The sequence below is a fragment of the Chrysochloris asiatica genome, unplaced genomic scaffold (assembly GCF_000296735.1).
Source record: "Chrysochloris asiatica unplaced genomic scaffold, ChrAsi1.0 scaffold00130, whole genome shotgun sequence".
In the NCBI taxonomy this organism is placed as follows: Eukaryota; Metazoa; Chordata; class Mammalia; order Afrosoricida; family Chrysochloridae; genus Chrysochloris; species Chrysochloris asiatica.
Window position 1 is genome coordinate 956,758 of NW_006408648.1, and position 6,839 is coordinate 963,596.

Genomic DNA, 6,839 nt, shown 5'->3' on the forward strand with positions numbered 1-6,839 from the left:
CTTTCTCTGATCCTCCATCTTACCCAGCATGACATCCTTCTCCAGCGACTGTTCTCTCCTGACAATATGTCCAAAGTATGAGAGATGAAGCTTAGCCATCCTGACCTCCAAGGAGCACTCTGGCTGCACTTCTTCCAAAACAGATCTATTGGTTTGTCTCTATACATTTGCATATTCTAGATATTTCATATAAATAGGGTCAAACAATATTTGTCATTTTATAGCTAATTTACTTGAGTCAGCATAATGCTTTCTTCCATGTCCCAGCATATATCAGAACTTTTTCATTATGACTAGATAGTATTCCATTGTACATACAGTGAAACCTGTGAGAGCCAGAACTCAATGGGACTATCTTGTATTTCTAAATCTTGTGACTTTTCCACCTTTGACAGGGTGTAGTCGCCAACTTTTCTATTGCTCTCTATTAATGGAAAATATTTGAGTTTTCCTTTTCTGATAGGTTTCCACCTTGCTTAGGTCTGGCTTTGGCAGGTTTTAACTTACATGTTTTTGTTAAGTGCTGTTGAATTGGTTCTGACTCTTAGTGACCCTGTGTAGGGTCTCTGAGGACTGGCTGGTGGATTTGAAATGCTGATATTACAGGTTAGCAGTCCAGTAGTTAGTCTACAGCGCCACACCAGGACATTTTATTTATCCATTCATCTGCTGATGGACACTTGGGTTGTCCCTACCTTTTAGCTAATTGTTTTTTCTTTTTAACTTTTTTTGTGAATTGAGTGAAGGTTTACAGAACAGATCATCAGTACCACATTCAACAAATCTCACACTTTGAGACAGTACAATCTCAATCTCTTCCAAGTCCTATCAGTTAACAATATTTTCCTCTATTCACCTAAACTCTTGTCCTCCTCCCTGTGTCTTCCAATACCTTCATCTTTTCTGTGTCAGCCTCCTTCCTGTACTCTGCTTTCCCCATCACCCTAGTTAACATGTATCTTCCTTCTACCCACTGAATAATTTTCCCTTCCCTCTCACCCTGGTAACCATCAAATAATTCTTTTTTAGTAAGAAACCCTTCTCTTATCTTTCTACACCAGTGGTCTCATACAATATTTGTCCTTTTGTGACTGATTTCACTCAGCATAATAATGTCTTCCAGGTTCATCCAGGTTGTGGGATGTTTCACAGATTCATCAATATTCTTCAGTGTTGTGTATATATGTGTATGTTCCAGAGTTTGGTTAACCTTTCTTCTGTTAATGGGCATTTAGACCGTGTCTGCCTCTTTGCTATTTTGAATAGTTCTTTGGTGAACATGGGTGTGCATATATGTATTTGTGACACAGCTTCATTTCTTGAGGATATATACCAAGTAGAGGGATTGCTGGGTCATATGGTATTTGCAGCTTTTGGAGAAAGCGCCATACTGTTTTCCACAGTGGTTGCACAATTTTACAGTCCCAGCAGCAATATAGGAATATCCCGGTCTCTGTACACCTCATCTGCATTTGTTGTTTTCTGTTTTTCTGACTTTTGTTATCAGTGCTGTGGTAGAGTGATATCTCACTACCACATGTCTCTAATGACTAATGATTTTGAGCATCTCTTAATGTTTGTCGGACACTTGATTATCTTCCTTAGTGAAGTGTCTGTTTGTGTCGTCTGTCCATTTTAAAATTGGATTATTTGTCTTGTTGAAGTGTTCTATAGATTTTGGAGATATAGCCCTTGTCTAATATTATCATTGCCCCCAAATTTTCCCAGTCTTTGGGTTCTCTTTTACTCTTAATGTGAAACCTTTTGATGCACCTAAGTGTCTAATTTGTAGGAGATTCCAGTCATTTGCTTTGTCTTCTGCTGTTTGCTTGTTGTCAATCATGTTTGACAGTGTATTAGTGCCATGTATTAGTCCCCTAAGCTTGTCTCTGTGTTTTGATTCGTGATCTTTATAGTTCTAGGTTTCACATTTAGGTCTTTAATCCACATTGAATTTGTTTTTGTATCTGGTGTGAAATATGGGTCTTGTTTCATTCTTCTGTCAATGAATTTCCAGTTTTGCCAGCGCCATTTGTTGAAGAGACTATCTCTGACCCATTTCATGTATTTTGACCCTTTGCCGACAACCAACTGACTCTAGTTGAATGGATTTATGTCTAAATTTTCAATTCTGTTCACTGATTGATGTGCCTTTCATTGTACCAGTGCCAGGTACAATGTTTGACTGCTGTGTCTATGTAGTAGGTTTTAAGATTGGGAAGTAAGATGCTTACTTTGTTCTATTTTTCCATAATATTTTGTTTATTCTGGCTCTCTTTCTTTCCAAATTAAAGTTAATGATTTGTTTTTCCGTCTCTAAAGAATGATTTTGGAATCAGGATTGGTATTGTGGAGTCGATTCCGACTCATAGTGACCCTGTATAGGATTTCCGAGGAGTGGTTGGTGGCTGGTGAGTTTGAACTGCCAACCTTGCAGCTTAAACCAACAGTGCAGTCCAGCACATTAACCCACAGCACCACACCAGAACTCCATTATATCTATAGATATAATGAAATACTAATATCTATAGATTGCTTGGGTAGTGTTGACGTTTTCAGTGTTAAGTCTGCTATCCATGAGCCTGGTATATTCTTCCATTTTTGTAGGTCTCTTCTGGTTTCTTGTAATAATGTTTTATAATTTTCTTTGCATAGGTCTTTTTGTTTCTCTGGTTAGATTTATTCCTAAGTATTTCTTCTTTGGAGTTGCATTTGTAAATAGTATTGTTTTCCTGATTTCCTTTTCAGAGCTCTCTTCATCAGTGTAAAGGAATCCAACTGAGTTTTAGATGTTGATCTTGTATACTGCCACATTGTTGTTAAATCTTTCAAGGAGTTTCAGTTTTTTTACTGAGTCTTTGGGACTTCCTAAGTATAGGATCATAGCATCTATAAATAGAGAGTTTTACTTCTTCTTTAGATGCTTTTAATTTCCTTTCCTTGTCATATACACCTGGCTAAGACTTCCAGTGCAATATTATTGCATAGGAGTGGTGATAAAGGACATCCTTGTCTGGTTCCTGTTTTCAAGGGGAGTACTTTCAGTTTCTCCCCATTGAGAGTGATGTTGGCTGTTGGTTTAGATGCCCTTACATTGAGAACAGTTCCTTCTATATCTATTTTGTTCGTTGTTGGGTTTTGTTTTTGTTTTTTTATCAGGAGTGAGTATTGGATTTTGTCAAATGCTTTTTCTTCTTCAATTGATGTGTTCATGTGGTTTCTTTTCCTTTTTTAGTTAGGTGGTGGATTACATTGTTTTTCTAATATTGAACCATCTATGAATACCTGGTATGAGTCCCACTTGGTCATGATGGTTGTTTTGTTGTTGTTGTTGTTGTTGGATTCTGTTGAGAATTTTCACATCTATGTTCATGAGGGATGTTGGTATATAACTTTATTTTAGTGATGTCTTTGCCTGGTTTTATATCAGGGCTATGCTTGCTTCATAAAATGCATTCAGGATGAATATCTATTATCATGCCTAGATGGGTCTGGTGAAATGAGATGGGGATAAGATTCGTAAGATTCAATAGTGAATAACTGTTATCATGACTAATCACGACTGTCACAATTGTAAAGGTAGAAATGCTGTAACAAAAAAAGAGGAGTGGTTAATCTTACAGTCCAGAAACAGAGGACCCTAGGACCATCAAGAGAGAAGCGCACAAGCAGAGTGTGGGATCTTATCTAGAGAAGCAGGAACACCAGAGATGGAGGCAGAGATGGGGGCATGGAGAGGGGAAGTGGCTGAGGACTAAGGACTAAGAACTGGTGGCCAGGAGCAGATTTGCAGAATGTGCCCTTTGGAGATGTAAATTATTATATATGCCTGAGTGGGTTTTTTTGTTTGGGTGTTTTTTAAAAAGCTAAAGTGGATAGAGAGAAATACTTTTAACTGATGATATGTGGAGGGGAGTATAATCAATGTAATGAAACAAGTTATATGAATGGTTGAATGTGAAACTGATGATGTGCAATGTAAACTTTCACTCAATCCATAATAAAAACCTTAAATTAAAAAAAAAATGCATTCAGGAGTTTTCCTTCTATATTCTAGAATAGTTTTGAGTAGGGTTAGTACCAACTCCTCTCTTGAATGTTTGGTAGCATTCATCAGAGTAGCCATCTGGGCCTGGATTTTTTTGTAGTTGGGAGTCTTTTAGTGACTTGATCAATTTCTTTTGTTATGTTGTTGTTAGGTGCCCTTGAGTCTTTTCCAATTCACAGCTAACGTTGCTATCATTGTTAAGCTTGAGCCCATTGTTGCTGCCATTGTGCCAATCCATTTTGTTGATGGTCTTCCTCCCTGACTCTCTACTTTACCAAGAGTGGTATCCCTCTTGATAATATGTCTGAAGTATGAGAGACCCAAAGTTTTGCCATTCTGGCCTCTAAGGAGCATTCTGGCAGTACTTCTTCCAATACAGATCTGTTTGTTCTTCGCAGTCCATGGTACTTTCAATATTCTATTCCAACACCATATGGTGTCCAATGCATCAATTCTTATTCACTGTTCAACTTGCACATGCATATGAGAATACTGAAATTACCAGGGTTTGGGTTGGGCGCACCTCAGCCCTCAAAACAGACATCTTTGCTGTTGAACACTTTAAAGAGGTTTTGTGCAAGGTTTGCCTAATGCAGTATATCTTTTGTTATAGGTCTGTTCAAGTTTTCTACTTCCATCCGTGTTAGTCTAGGTAAGTCATGTGTTTCTAGAAATTTGCCCATTTCTTCTAGAATTTCAAGTTTGTTGAAGTACAGTTCTTTATATTGTTGTTGTTAAGTGCCGTCAAGTTGATTCCTATATAGTGACTCTATATAGGGTTTCCAAGGAGCAGCTGGTGAACTTGAACCTCCTACCTTGCAGTTCAAATGACTTCAGTCTGACACATTAGCCCACACAGTTCTTTATAGTATAAAGTTATTCCCTTTTATTTCCTTTGGTTCTGTTGTGATGTCTCTGTATCATTTCTTATTCGTGTTATTTGCATATTTACCTTCTTTTGTTAGATTTGCCAATGGTTTGTTGATTTTATTAATCTTTTCAGAGCACCAACTTCTTGTCTTGATTCCTTGTATCATTTTTTCTGTTTCTATTTCATTTATTATTTCATTTACTTCTGCTCTAACCTTCATTATTTATTTTCTTGTGGTGGCTACATTTTCCAGCCACTTGTCACATGCGGAATGCTGCTTCTGGCATTCAGCAGCCCATGGGCTGTGACTCCCCCACCCCTTTCTGGCTGGCCACCTCCAGCGGTTTCTTTGTTGGGAAAGATGTGTCCGATGCTTACACAGACAACTTGAAAAATCAGAAGATGGAAGACTGATTTATACTGGGAATCAAGTCCGAACAATATTCGGTGTGAAGTGTTTCTCTTAACTCTACAACTGTCGTCAATCACTCTTGTTTTTTTACCACATATTTTTGTACAAAGCACTATTGTATCTAGAAGTCTGCCTTTGCAGATCTTATTTTATGGCATCTGAGGAAGCTTTACAATGATCACTCTTTGTTACAAAAGGCTATGTTCAACTGTATCATGAGGCCAAAACAGACACTTAAAAAAAGCCATTACTTACAATGTTGTGCTTTCAGAAACAAATACAGTGTTCCACCAGAAAGGGAGGATTCCAGAAAGCACACATGTATTTACCACATTTTATGCTAAAACAAAATCATTATTAGTTAATCCAGTGCTCTTTCCAAACCCTCAAGACTTTAACCAGCTAATGGGTTATGACAAACCGTTCACCTTTGATATAGAAGAAGCTAGTGAAAAGAAACAGTGTCAAGATAAGAAATGAATCTTTTATTTTTATGTCTCTGCTTAAGTTTGATTTCTCTTTCATTGCTCAACAGTGAAATTGCCATTATTATTGTATCTGTTGCTGACTGTTAAAACAGTTTGAAACTCTATGAAACAGTAAATGATGATGATGATCCTTTATAATAAAATAAGCTATGTTTGGGGGGGCAGAATCTATTCTGCATTTTCTCCCTTTTGATTGATAAAAACATTCAGTAATTGTAACCACTTCACTCATTTTTGATTAGTTTGTCTTTTTGTTGAGTTGTAAGAGTTCTTTATATTTTTTTAATATCAAACCCTTATTAGATATATGATTTCCAAATATTTTCTTCCATTTTGTAAGTTGTCATCACTTTCTTGATTCTGTGCTTTGATGCACAAAAGTATTTTTAAATTTTAACTTTTCATTAAAAATGTTTTTGTTGTTAAGGATATACACAGCACAACATAGACCAATTCAACCATTTCTACATGTAAGTTCAGTGACACTGATGACATTTTTCTAGGTGTGCCACCCTTCTCATTCTCACCTTCCTTTTCTGAGTTCTTCCCCACGGTCCTCTGAGGTTCCCATCTAATCTTTTGTGTTGCTGTTGTCACTTAAGGGACACATTTTTTTACTAGTTTAGCTAAACTGCTGGTTTTAAGAAGATTTTGGGATCTTTTTGGCTTAAGGATGATCTCTGGACAATAATTTCAGGGTTTATCCAGCCTTTGAAGTTCCAGAAAGCCTGGAGTCCCTGAGAATTTGAACTCCTGTTCTGAATCTCTCCCCTTTTGATCAGTATTCTTCTATGAAGAATCTTTGATAAAAAATAGTTCACTAATGGTAACCAGGAGCTCTGGTAGTGTAGTGATTACGAATCGGTCTGTGAACCGCAAGGTCAGCAGTTAGAAACTACCAGCTGCTCCACGGGAGAAAGAGGAGGCTTTCTGCTCCCGTAAAGATTTACAGCTTCAGAAACCTTGTTTAGGGTCACTATGGGTCGGAACCGACTCAACAGCACTTAACAACAACAACAA

At 37.3% G+C, this 6,839-nt stretch overlaps 1 pseudogene; it reads left to right on the top strand.

Annotated features, from left to right (window-relative positions):
- The window catches only part of LOC102828839, a 10,035-nt pseudogene extending 4,224 nt beyond the window's left edge, over positions 1 to 5,811 (top strand).
- Positions 5,812 to 6,839: the final 1,028 nt, after the last annotated feature.